We start from the raw sequence: 12,973 nt of genomic DNA, 5'->3' as shown, positions 1-12,973 counted from the left end.
GGGTGGCAGAGGCAAGCGGACCTATGAATTTGAGACCAGTCTGGTCTACAAAGTGAGTTCCAGGACAGCAGGGCTATACAGAGAAACCTTGTCTCAAAAAGCCAAAAACAACGAGAAAAAAAAAAAAAAAAAAAAAAAGAACACATGCTCCTCTTATGGCCTCTTATGGAGGACCTGGGTTTGATTCTCAGCATCCACGCAGTGGCTTACAACCATCTGTAACTTTAGTTCCCGGGTCTCCAAAACCATCTTCTGAGCTCTACAGGTATAGGCACGTACATGGTGCACAAACATACACAAAGGTAAAACACACATAACAATAACTACCAGCAAAAAAAAAAAAAAAACAACCCTTTAAATTTTGCAGGAAACATGGCTGCCAAGGTAAAACTTATTACCCAACCTCCCTTGCAAGTGGTGGTCAAATAACCAAGTTATAGCCAAAGGAATATAAGTGGAAGAGATACATACAATTCCTTTAAAAGCAAAGCAAAATGGAGCTCGAGAGATGGTTCAGCAGTTAAAAGATTGATCTTTCAGAGAACCTGGTTCCAATTCCCAGCATACACACATCAGCTCACAACTATCTGTAATTCCAGTTCCAGGAGATCTGATACCCTCTTCTGGCCTCTGCAAGCACCAGGCAAGTGCATGGATTACAGATCTATAAGCAGGCAAAATACCCATACACATAAAATAAAATAATAAATTTCCAAGTATTCTTTAGTTTTCTTCTCTCCAATGCCAGGCACTGTGGTAACCACACTCAATAAGACGGCATCTACAGGTTACTAACAGCGACAGGAGAGAAGCTCCAGGATTTAAGAGCACTTGCTGCTATTACAGAAAACCAGGGCTGGATTCCCAGCACCAACACAGAGGCTAACAACCACCGTTAGCTCCAGTTTCAAGGGATCCATTGCCTCTTCTGGCTTCTATGGGCACTTCACACACATGGCGCACATACATACAACCTGGCAAAATGCTTATACACAGTTTTTAAAAAATGTTTAAAATTTTTAAAAAATATTCAGAATTGCAAAGGCTGATGGTCTAGAATATAATATACTTAGAATGAACAATGCTCTAAGCTCAATCATTCTTAAGAACTTTATTCTATCCCACTTCCCAAAGAAATCACAGCAATGGCAAGCCCTGAAGTATCATAATTGTAAACCCTCCAAAAGACCATGAGCTAATTTACAATAAGCTTTCAGGTAGATAAAACTGCATTTCTATGATTATAAGCCTATCACAGTAGATAGTTCTATAAGCTAATATATGCTATAGACTGCTTACTTATTTTACTACAGGTAAACAAACAATATGTACACATTTAGAGTACAATGTTATCTTAGTTTCTTTTCCTTTGTTTGTGATAGAATTCGCAGACAAAAGCAACTCACGAGAAAAGGGGCTTATTCTGGGTCCCAGTTCAAAGTGGGGAGGGAATGGCAGCAGGCGCTTGAATGGACTGATCGTTCTGCATTCGCTGTCGAGCAGTGAGCAACGAATGAAGCACACTAGCGCCCAGCTCACCTGAACAGCTACTTCAAATTGTGTGCCATTTTTATTCATAACTTAATTAAAATACAGTTTAAAAAATAAATAAAATTATTTTTCAAGATTATGAGAAATAAGTCACCTGAGACTGAAGTAAAAATGAAGACTTCAAGGAAGGGAATGCTGTTGAGTTGAGAAAGAAATCATGGTTGAGTTTCTACCTTTTACAGGCTCTAGGAACTCTCAATATCCTCTCAGTCACTTGTGCCATCCAACTCCTAAAATAAATAAAGATACATACACAATAAGCAAGATACATTACATTCAGAGCGGAAAATGCTGTGACGCAGTATGCATGTGCGAACTGTATGAATACTGAAGTGATTATCTGTGCGTCTAGTGAGCTATGTCTGAAGGAGAATATACTGATCTGCTTTTTAGGTATGAAACTGATAAAGCACAATAGTGGCAGGTAGGAAATGAGATACAACTCTGGCTTCTTATGAAATAATTTGCCTTGGGCCCAGAAAGATTGCTCAGCAGGTAAAGATGCAGGATACCAAGCCTGATTTCCTGGAACTCACATAAAGACGGAAGGAACTGACCTACCAAGTTGTCCTCTGACCTCTACAGTTCTCCCTTCTTATATGTCACGTGCATGGACAGAGGATGGATAGATGGAATGGACAAATAAGATTTTAGGCAGATATAATTTGCCTAGATCAGGAATCTACTCCTGAGAGATGAAATACTACATCAAAATTCAGAGGGCTACAGAACTAAAAGAAAAGAAAAATGAAAACACAGATTAAGCAACCACACAAAGACACTAGTCATCTCTACTTTATTAGGTCTGTGCACAGGTCTGGTGGCACACGCCTTTTAGTCCCAGTTCTAGAAAGGCAGAGGTAGCATGGTCTCAAAAAAAAAATAAATAAAGTCTGTGAAGTGAAAGAGAAGCAAACACATTCAGGTCTCAAAACTACAAGCACAAGTTGTGTTGTATTCACAATAGGAAGAGTACCATCTTAAGGTCATGTGAGCATCTTGACATACAAACATGTCATCAACTTATCTCAGAAGAAAAAACTGACAAAAAGATGGAGATAATCATTCAGAAAATGTGCAATATAACCAATACCAAAGATCACAAGCTATACACAAACTAACTTTCTGACAGCAAGCACTTCTGAGCAAAGCATTAAACTTATGACTGAAATTGCCTAACTTAGTGGGTTCATAGACAGTTTGCATCTGATTTACAAAACAGCCTATGACTGTACATATTTGCCATGGCATAAAACAAAAATAGTTTTGCCCACTTAAAGCAAGAACAATAACAATTCCCCAGTATTCAGGAAGCAAAGGCAATTGATCTCTGAGTTTGAGGTCAGCCTAGTCCATATACTTGAGTTCCAGACCAGCCCGGGCTACTATGAGGCCTGTTACAGCAAACAAAGACAGACTTCTGAAGCTTCTATAAGCACCTGAAAGTTAAGACAGACCTATTGGTGCTTAGTGTTCCGTTTCTAAATTTTCCTGGATATTTATGCTTATTTTTTCTAAAAAAAAAAAATGTACAAAATAAAATATGCTCCCATTTTCAACAGAACTGTTACCACACATAAACAATACTAAAAATAACAACTATATGAGAATTGGGGAACAACAACAATCTCAACTTGCAATATTATACGTGTATAACATACACCGTGCACAATACCCATTTTCAACAACCATAAGATATTTAAAAACAGAAGAAATTGTAACTTATACTACTGTGCCAGTAGTGGAGTACTTGGATGGCATGCATGAGGCTTAGATTCAGTCCATAGTATGGACCAGAAAAAGATAACACAAGCCAGATGTGGTGATTCACATCTTTAACTCCAGCATTTGGGAGGAAAAGGCAGGAGATATTTGTGAGTTTAAGGCTAGCCTGGTCTATATATCCAGTAACAGGACAGCCAGGACTACATAGAAAGACTGTCTCAAAAAAGCAAGTAAGGAAGGCAGGCAGGCATCATCAAAAGCACAGGCAATATAAGGTGTTTCTAAGTGCCCTCACAGGCTGGTTTAAAAAAAAAAAAAAGATTTTAAAACATTAAGTTAAATGTACTCAAATCATGTTTCAACTTTATTTTGACTATGAAAATAATCAGCTAACAAGTAAAATTCTCAATAAAGCAAAGAAATTATTTCAAAGACCCTAATGGAAATTTGGGGACTAAAGAATATGGTTACTGAAATACAAAAAAATGAATGTCAAGTACTCAAAAACAAACTCACAACTGCAAAAATATAAAAATGAAAATAAATAAAACCAGTAGACTTAAATGTACATCCACTGAAATTACCCAATTAGGGCCGAGCAGATTGCTCAATAGGTAGCGGTGCCTGTTGCCAGGCGTGATCAGCTGAGTGGAAGGAGAGAACAACTCCTACAAGCTGGCATCTATCTTCCATGCGTGCCACCCCTTGCACAAACAAGAATAAACAATTAAATAAATGCAGTAAGTTCATCTTTATAAAAGAAAGAAATTTACTCAATATAGAGAAAAAAAATAAAGAGAGCCCCAGAGGTAGTAAACCAACACACTGCTTACCAGTATTTCTTAATAAGGAAGAAACAGAAAAGGTAAAATTTATTAAAACAGAAGTCAAATATTCCCTAAATTTAACTAATATAAAAAAAACAAGCTTACAAATCCAAACTCAATGAACTTCTATTACAAGAGATACAAAAAGGCCTATTCCTGGGTCCCTGCAAATAAAACTGCTGAAAGAAATCACAAGGAGGAAAAGGCAGCACACAAGAAACCACTGTGGTGGCCTGCATGAGAACAGCCCACAGGCTCATGTTTGAATACTTGGTCTCCAGCTGACAGAACTGTTTGGGAAGGGTTAGGTGTGACTTTGTTGGAACAAATGTGCCACTAGGGGCAGGTTTTGAGGTTTCAGAGGAAGCCATTCCCAGTGTACTCTGCCTCCTGCTTGCTGTTGGAGATGGGAGGTGTCAGCTGCCTCCAGTGTTCGCTTCACCATCATAGATTCTAACCCTCTAAGCATAACCCCAATTAAATGCTTTTTAAAGATTGCTTTGGCCATGGTGTTTTATCACTGCAACAGAACAGTAACTAATACAACCATCAAGAACAGAGCTTAGAAGATGGTGGACTCACAGACTGGCAGTGGGGGAGGGGGAGTTGGATGGAAAGAAAGAGAGGATATTGAAGGAAAAATATTTCTTCTAAACGCGCGCTCTCCAGCAGAGAGCACACTGAACAATCTTCAGCAGACTACTCCACTATGGCATATAACATTCTCCATTACAGACACTACACTAAGCAGGAAGACAGCCTAAGTAAATTAAAAGGACTCAACTCCTAAAAATATGCTCTCCAACCATAATGAATTTTAATTAGATAAATAAGGGTTCTATTACTTTTTATAACTTGAATTGTTTAAAATCTGAATTTACAGCCACACAGAGGTGTAACACACCTTTAACCCGAGCACTCAGGAGGCAGAGGCAGGCAGATCTCTGTGGGTTCAAGGCCAGTTTGGCCTACAGAGAGAGTTCTAGGTGAGACCCTGTCCCAAAAAAAAATAATCAAAAATAAAATCTGAACTTACAGATGTCTTTATATAAGCAACAAATGCAAAGATCTAGCACTGCATTTCTCCAGATGAGAAGCTGACTATCCCGACATGCTTACCAGGTACTTGTTTTCTTTGTTTGTTTTTTTAAGAAGTGAGCCTTTCTTTCCATAATTCTCAAATAAAGTTGGTTGAGTTGGGTGCTTCAAAGAGATTCATCAAAGAAACAAAATCCCCTTCCCTCACCTGACTCCTCCAATTCTTCCTTGGCTTTGCCTTGTCTGGGGAGGCAGAAACAGGCGTGGTCACAGTCACAAATGCAGGTGGATCAGCCAAGGAGGCCATGTGGATTATTATTTTCTTTCCTACATCTTTAAACATCAAACTTATTTATTAAGTTTTTTCCTTTTTCTGAGACATGGTCTCAAGTCCAGACTAACCTCAAATTTCCCACACCTCCAGAGCCAGTCCTGAACAAGACCTGCTGCTCTGCTGCCTCCACCTCCCAAGTCCTGGAGAGCAGGTGCACACCATCATGTGTGACCCGTTCACTACATTTCCTATGTCTCTACTTCTGTGACCTATTGTTGGCCTTTTAAGTATCACAGTTTACTAAATCTAGAAAACTGCTAGTATTATAACACAACTATTTGATATCACCAACAAAAAGGTCAAACTAGGATGAGTTAGGAACTGGGTCATTCACAGAAACTATAACGTAGAGGGAAAATAGTCATATACTTAAGAATGGCAATCTCTTCACGCTTATGCAAAAATTCTCCACTCTACATTTACCAGAGCCAAGAAGGATAAGAAATATCTAACAATTTAAAAAAAAATAAGCTTCTATAAGATTGAAACAAAATCAAAACCACTAGAAAAGCAAATACAAAGTAAAAATAATTTTCTTAACAAAATGACAAGGATCCTATTGCTAGTACACAAATATACACAAAAAAGTATAAAAGGACCCCTCCCTCCAAAAAACCTGACAAATAAATTATTTGCTAGTGTTGTCAAAAGGATAAACCATAATCACACTGATAGCCACTGATGCAAGGCACACACTGTAGAGGTACACACTCATCCAAGCTGTCCATCATCCACTACTCTTTGGCCCAACAATTTTTCCCTTAGAAATTTAAGAAGTAGAGGCTAGAGAGATGAATGAGCAGTTAAAAGTCCTTACTCCAAAACCATGATGGGCAGAGTTTAGCACCCACACAAGTCAGGCGTCCCTGCAAATGCCTACAACTCCAGCTCCAAGGGTCCAAGAGAAGGAGCTTAACCAAGAAAACAAAGACAAGGTTCAAGGAAAGACCTTACCTCAAAGGAAAAAGGTTGGGGTGATAGAGTACTGACTGTCCTCTTCTGGCCTCTGGGATTATGCACAGAAGTGTGAACACCTTCTAGCTAGTGTGCTCACACAGACAGACAGATCTGTGGGCTAATATGCTCACATACACAGACAGACCTGCAGGTTACTGTGCTCATATAAACACAAAAAATGTTTATAAAAGGAATTTAAACTGAAGTACATTCAAAATATGTACAAAAATATGTCCAAGAATTTGTACTGCATGAAAAACTCTAAAAACCTAAATAGTTATACAGAGGTGGCTAATTTAAAAGATCATGGTATATCTAAATACTAAGGAATATGAGAAGGAATGCCAAAACATGGGAACTTATTTAAAAAGCACACTGAAATACAATATACATAAAATTTAAAGATGTAAATATAGCCTGGTTGGTGGCACACATTTGTAATCCTGGCACTTCGGGCTGAGGGAGAAGTATCACAAAACTTCAAGGCCATTTCAGCTACAAAATGAGTCTGAAGCCAGCATGAGATGTGCAGAGACTTTGTCATGGGGGGAAAATTAAATAAAAAAAAATGCTTTAAAGTAAATAGGTGCTTGTGTATCACAGAGAGACATCTGGGAGAATATACAATATTAACAAAAAAACGAGAGAGGATACCTTTTCTTTTTTTAACATTTTGACAATTCTCTACTGTTTACAATGAAACCTAGGTAAAGGCGGTTACAAACAAACAATAGGTATCATGTTTGCCAGAAGACATGGACAAAGAAGAAAACTCTAAAATATGGTCATAAAAACTGGTAATATTTTCAACCCTTAAGTTCTAAAAGAATTCTCAAAACAAATTTAAAAGTTCATAATACAACTTTAAAATTTGTATGAGCATTAATAACTGATATAAGAATACATGTTACAAGTGAGGTATGGACATGCCTTTAATCCCAGGAGGGGCAGGCGGAGCTGAGTTCCAAGCTATCCTGGTTTAAGGAGCAAGTTCCAAAGACAGCCCAGGGTTACACAGAGAAACCTTGTCCTAAAATACTAAGTGTTATTGGCAGATATATGAATGAGTTTATAACTGTTAAATATCACACTTTCTTTCATGTTGTTTGTTAAAAGCACAGGTTTAAGACATAGACCAAGTCAGGCAGCAAAGAAAGAAAAGGATCACCTGTCCTACTAACATAAAGATCAGGTTAAATGAAAGCCAATGGGCTTCACCTCACAACCCAGTACGCTACCTCTGCAGAGTCTAGCTACGCAGAACTTACAGCATTGCCATGCTGGTCTCTGAAGCCTATGCTCTGCATAAGCAGTACAACAGACTATCCAGGACATGAAGAGGGTCTGTGCAAGTCTGGGGACATCTTATGTGAAAACTTGAGTCTGGACAAACAATGTTGCATTACCTCTATAAAATGTGTCAGGCAAAGACCCATCCCACCAGGTCACTTGGCTCAATTTCCAAGCCACTGATTCTTCTCTTCTACCCTGGAAAGGATGAAAATACAAGTTAGTCACCCAAAAGAATCGAATTAGACACATTCTTACAGCTAGGCAAAACAGTTCCAATTAAATGCGAAAAATCTAACAAAGTTCTTTTCATAAGTAGATGCTATTGGATTAAGCAATTCACAACTAGTACTCCAACTGCAATGGCCCATCAATACTAACTGATTATCAAAGAAGGTATATTGCCTTTTTTTTTTCAAACTTCGAGTTAAGGATTAAGATGTATTAAAAGTTAGGACAATAATTTTGGATTATTTTAAACTAGAGAAAGAAAAAAACACAAATGTGTTGCCTGTGCAAAGAAACTGCACACAAAGATCACAAACAAACTGGAAAAACTTGTCTTAAAAAGAAGTAAAAATAGCCAGGCAGTGGTAGCGCAAGCCTTTAATTCCAGCACTCAGGAGGCAGAGGCAGGTGGATCTCAGTGAGTTCGAGGCCAGCCTGGTCTACAGAGCTAGTTCCAGGACAGGCTCCAAAGCTACAGAGAAACCCTGTCTCAAAAAAANACAAAAAAAAAAAAAAAAAAAAAAAAAAGTAAAAATATAAAACAAAACATGCACTGATGCCCTCCAGGTGTTGATTACTCACTTACTACTTCCTGATAAATCCCACAGCAACACTGCCTCTTGCCGAAATGGCTAAATGTATTAACAGTGTAGCTTTTGGGCTGCTCAGCAGTGAAGAGTAATTGCTGCTCTTGCATTGGATCCAAGGTCAATTCTCAGCATTCATTCTGGGAAGCCTGAACTCTAGCTCCAAGGGAACCTATTCAGGACTCCACAGGCACCTGAACCCATATCACTACACACACACACACACACACACACACACACACACAAAATGGTGGCTCATATCCATAATCCTACATTCAAGAAATTAAGTCAGAAAGATGCCCATCAAGGCCAACAGAGACTTACACAGCAAAGTCTAAGCAACCCAGAGCTACACAGCAAGATCCTGTCTCAAAGGGGAAAGGGGTGGGGGGGAACAGGGGGGTAGTGCAGGTAGCTGTGAATGTACCTGTCTAACACCCATGAAGCTGTGAGTTCAATACTGAGAATTGTATAAACACAGCATGGTGGTACACGTCTATAATCCCAGAACTTCAGGAGGAGGTGGCGGCAAGAGATCAGAATCCCAAGATCATCCTTGAGAGCATAACAAGTTCAAGGCCATCCTAGCCTATATGAGACTCTGGTTACTCACATCCTCTCGCCCCTGTTCCCCAAAAAGAAAATAAAAAACTGAAGAATGTAGTTTGAGAAAATATGTGTGTATGTAGGTATGTATATATTTAAATTTAAAAAGGCAAATATTATTTAATAGTGTTAAAATACTACATGGGTGATTTTTAGTTTTTATGTAATAATCAACCTTTTAGCAAAACTAAGAAAATTAACATTCCGTTTGTATTGTACTAATAATATAGGACACAGATCTAACTTTCTTTACATTAACTTGAGTATCTTTCCAGGTATATGCGATGAATGCCATAAAAATTAAAAACTGAATTACCAGAAACATAGAATAGGCCAAAAGTAACTTTATATTCAGAAATGGCCAGATGTGGCACTTCATGTGGCAGCCTAACACTAGGATCCTGCCATGCATGTGCCGCACAAACATGTGCATGTGAAAGCCCAAAGTTGATATCAGTGTCTTTCTCATTCATGCTCCACTTTATTTATTGAAGCAGGGTCTCTAAATTAAATCTAGAACTAGACGATGTGAACACTCTAGTTAGCCAGCTTGCCTCAGGATTTCTTGACCCTGCCTTGCAAATCCTGGGATTACAAGCAATCACCGTGCCTGAACTCAGGTCCTCAAGAACTTCACCTACTAGGTCATCTCACTACTCCCCTAACCCACTTTCTAGCTAAGGTAAGAATCTTGTAAATAAATAAAAGCCATTATCTAGGAAATAAGCACGTGATTAAAAGTTCTGTTGTTAGAGTTTTATCAAGAGTTTCCAAAGAGTACCTTTTCTGATATTTATAATTCTAAAGTCAGGGAGCTGCTCAACTGATGATTAGTTATACTTATTTTCTCAATTAATTTAAAAGTAATTCGTTTCATGAGACATTAATATAGTTGAGTGATGAGCACTTGCCTACTGTGTGAACACCCTGAGCTCTTGTGTGACAAGATTTCCTTGGGAAGACACACACACACACCTACTCACCCCAGATAGAGATCCCACGATAGGTCAAAGCCCACCCCAGCATGGGTGATTTTCCAGGAAGTCCCTGAAACTGACAAGATTTCCCTAAAAAACACTCAGATAAGCCAAGCTGCAGAGCCGATGGAGACCAGACCACCTGCCTGGAAAAACCAGAAACCTGTGGAGCTGCCTGGAAGAGGCACCTGGAAAGGACACTGCAAGTTGTGTGGTGTGCTTAGAGTTCCATCTGGAGCTGCCACCCACGCCTGGGGTGGGCTCTGGAGATGCAGCTGTCTTTGAGTCATTTCTGGCCCTCTAAGGAATCCCTCAGCCACATTCTTAAGTAACCCCAATAAAACTCACTGGTTCATCAAGTTGGACTCTGGCAGCGTCTATACTTTGATCTGTCATGGGATCCCTATCTGGGGGTGAGCAGGTGTGTGTGTAGCATCTCCCAGGAAAAGTTTTGTCACACAACAGCTCTGCCCCCCCACAACAGCAACAAAAGTTTATAGTAAACTCTTCATTGTCTGCCACAGCCAATCATTCAAAAGAGCCTAGATACCAGCCCTATCAATTGTGTTTCTTACTACCGCTAGAATAGAGTTCTACTATGTTACCCAGGCTGATCTCAAATACCCAAGCTTAAGCAATCCTCCCACTTCTGCCTCCAAACATCCAGAACTATAAAAACATGTTGCTGTGCCACACAGAAAATTATTTTAAATATGTATTTCTACAGTAATAGACCAGAAAGATACAAGCCATGAAACTCAAAATTATACTGAGTATCTGCACTCCACTCCACTCACTATTCTATTCTGTCCTATTAGACTACATTCTCCAGTTCTACATACATCGCTGTATTCAGTTTTCACAACTGTTAACACAGCTGCTTGACTAAATATAAAAAGAATGGCAAGGAGAGGGGAACAGAAAAATGTATAGCTCAATAAAATAAAATATATAAAAGAATGGCAAAATCTATATATAGAAAATAAAATTTGCCATTATTTCTGGAGCTGGAGAGATGGCTCAAAGGTTAAGAGTTCTTGTTGCTCTTGCATCAAACCCAGGTTCAATTCCCAGCACCCATACATAAACAGCCAGGCAGTGGTGGCAGATACTTTTAATCCTAGCCCTTGAAAGGCAGAGGCAGGAGGATCTCTGTGAGTTTGAGGCCAGCCTGGTCACAGAGCAAGTTTCAGGACAGCCATAACTGTTGTTACACAGAGAAATCCTGTCCAGAAAAAAATAAAAATAAATAAATGGGGGGGGATATAAACATTCATTTCCACCGGAGCCTTTTAAAAGCTGATTTAATATACCCCCCACAATCAAGACATTATTACTATCTAACCACAAAATGTGTTAACAGCTATTGCCTACAGAAATGATTCTGAAATGTTAAAAGTTCTGCGGAACATTTTCACAAAAAGAATACTTATTTCTTATGTAACGTTTTACTGAACATACTAAGTAAAGGTTGTCACATATGTAACTAGCTTTATTAAAGAAAGAAAAACAGAAGAAGGAAAAAGAAATAAGCTGTACACAACACAAAAAACAGTCTGAAACCGTAAACATTATTTTGTGGGAAATCTTTCCCATCATAAATTTTATAATTATTAGTGTTGTTACTGTGAACGAGAGAAGGGATATGTTTGCATGGTAAGTGAGGTGGGAAGACCTGCCACTCGTGGGCCTGGGATTCTGGACTGTAAAATGGAGAAAGGGAACTGAACACTAGCAGGCACATAGAGCCCCGTTTCCTGACTATGGTGTCAGGTGACCAGCTGCTTCAAGCTTCTGCTGCCCTGACCTTGAACTATGACTCTGAGTACAACCCTTTCTCTCCTAAGTTGCTCTTATCCTAGGATGCTGTTATAGAAACAGGAGGACACTAGACACTGTCCAGGGATGCTTACAATCTTGCAGTGATGAGTACACACCATAGATGTTTGAGGTAATAAAGTACTAAATCCTGTAACAGAAGTTTAAACAATTTATCACAGGAAAAATCAAATTGAGAGTGATTAATCTGCCTTTGTTAACTTTTCAAAACCAAAAACATGGGGTGACCTTTTAATGTTGATCTCACATACAAGATACAGGGAATATTATTTAGATTCTGCTGATCAATATTGGCAGGAGCTTACAGTTATCCAAGAAATAAACCTGTAGCTGACACAAAACAGTATATCTGATATGAAATTCAAAACACTCTAAAATCCCAAACTTTTTGAGTAACAATCTGATGCAAATAAAAAAATCCCATACCATAAAACTTTGTTATATGCACAAAACTGTATTTTTAAATACTATATAAAATTGCTGTCAGTTTATATACATTAGGGATACATGAAAAAAAATAAATTTTAAGTTGTATTTGAATGTCATCCCTAAGATTTTTCATTACATGTATACGAATATTCTCTCAATTGAAAGAGATTGCACCACCCAAAACACTTGTGGCCCTTAGGTAATTCAGATAAGGGTCCCCAATCCATATTGTCACTGTCACACTTCTCACTTTTCACTGACAAGAAGGCTGAAGGCACCAGTGTGTATGGATCCCAAAATAGGCATGCAATTTTTTTAAAGATTCAAAATTAAGATGGAAAGAGAAGACACTTGATGTATAAACCTCTGGCATCTACATGTGCACCACACACATTCGAAGGTGTCAATTCTTCATGAACAAAGCTATATAATAATAAAACCACCACCAAAATGAGGTATAATGGAACACATCTACCATCTCTGCACTAGGAAAGCCAAAATAGGAGAAGCTCAAATTCTTTTGAGTTTCAACTACATAACAAAACTGTCTTAAAAAAAAAAAAAAAAAAAAAAAAAACAAGGGCT

The 12,973-nt window shown here is 38.5% G+C and overlaps 1 protein-coding gene across 11 annotated transcripts in view; it reads right to left on the bottom strand.

Moving 5' to 3' along the window:
* The window catches only part of Znf148 (zinc finger protein 148), a 124,853-nt gene that overhangs the window by 71,570 nt on the left and 40,310 nt on the right, over positions 1-12,973 (bottom strand). For 10 of the 11 annotated variants that reach the window (XM_050159798.1, XM_050159792.1, XM_050159802.1 and 7 more), the window contains 2 exons: positions 7,839-7,920; positions 1,646-1,781 (listed from right to left, as the gene is read on the bottom strand). The gene's annotated coding sequence lies outside the window, so the exon portion shown is untranslated. Of the gene's footprint in view, positions 1-471; positions 631-1,645; positions 1,782-7,838; positions 7,921-12,973 lie in introns of all 11 variants that reach the window. The other variant, XM_050159795.1, reaches the window with a different exon arrangement.

Source organism: Alexandromys fortis, unplaced genomic scaffold, assembly GCF_014885135.2.
Source record: "Alexandromys fortis isolate MF-2015 unplaced genomic scaffold, M_Fortis_MF-2015_v1.1 scaffold_119, whole genome shotgun sequence".
Lineage (NCBI taxonomy): Eukaryota > Metazoa > Chordata > Mammalia > Rodentia > Cricetidae > Alexandromys > Alexandromys fortis.
Note: the sequence above shows the minus strand (reverse complement) of the source record. Positions and strands in the feature narration are given on the sequence as shown.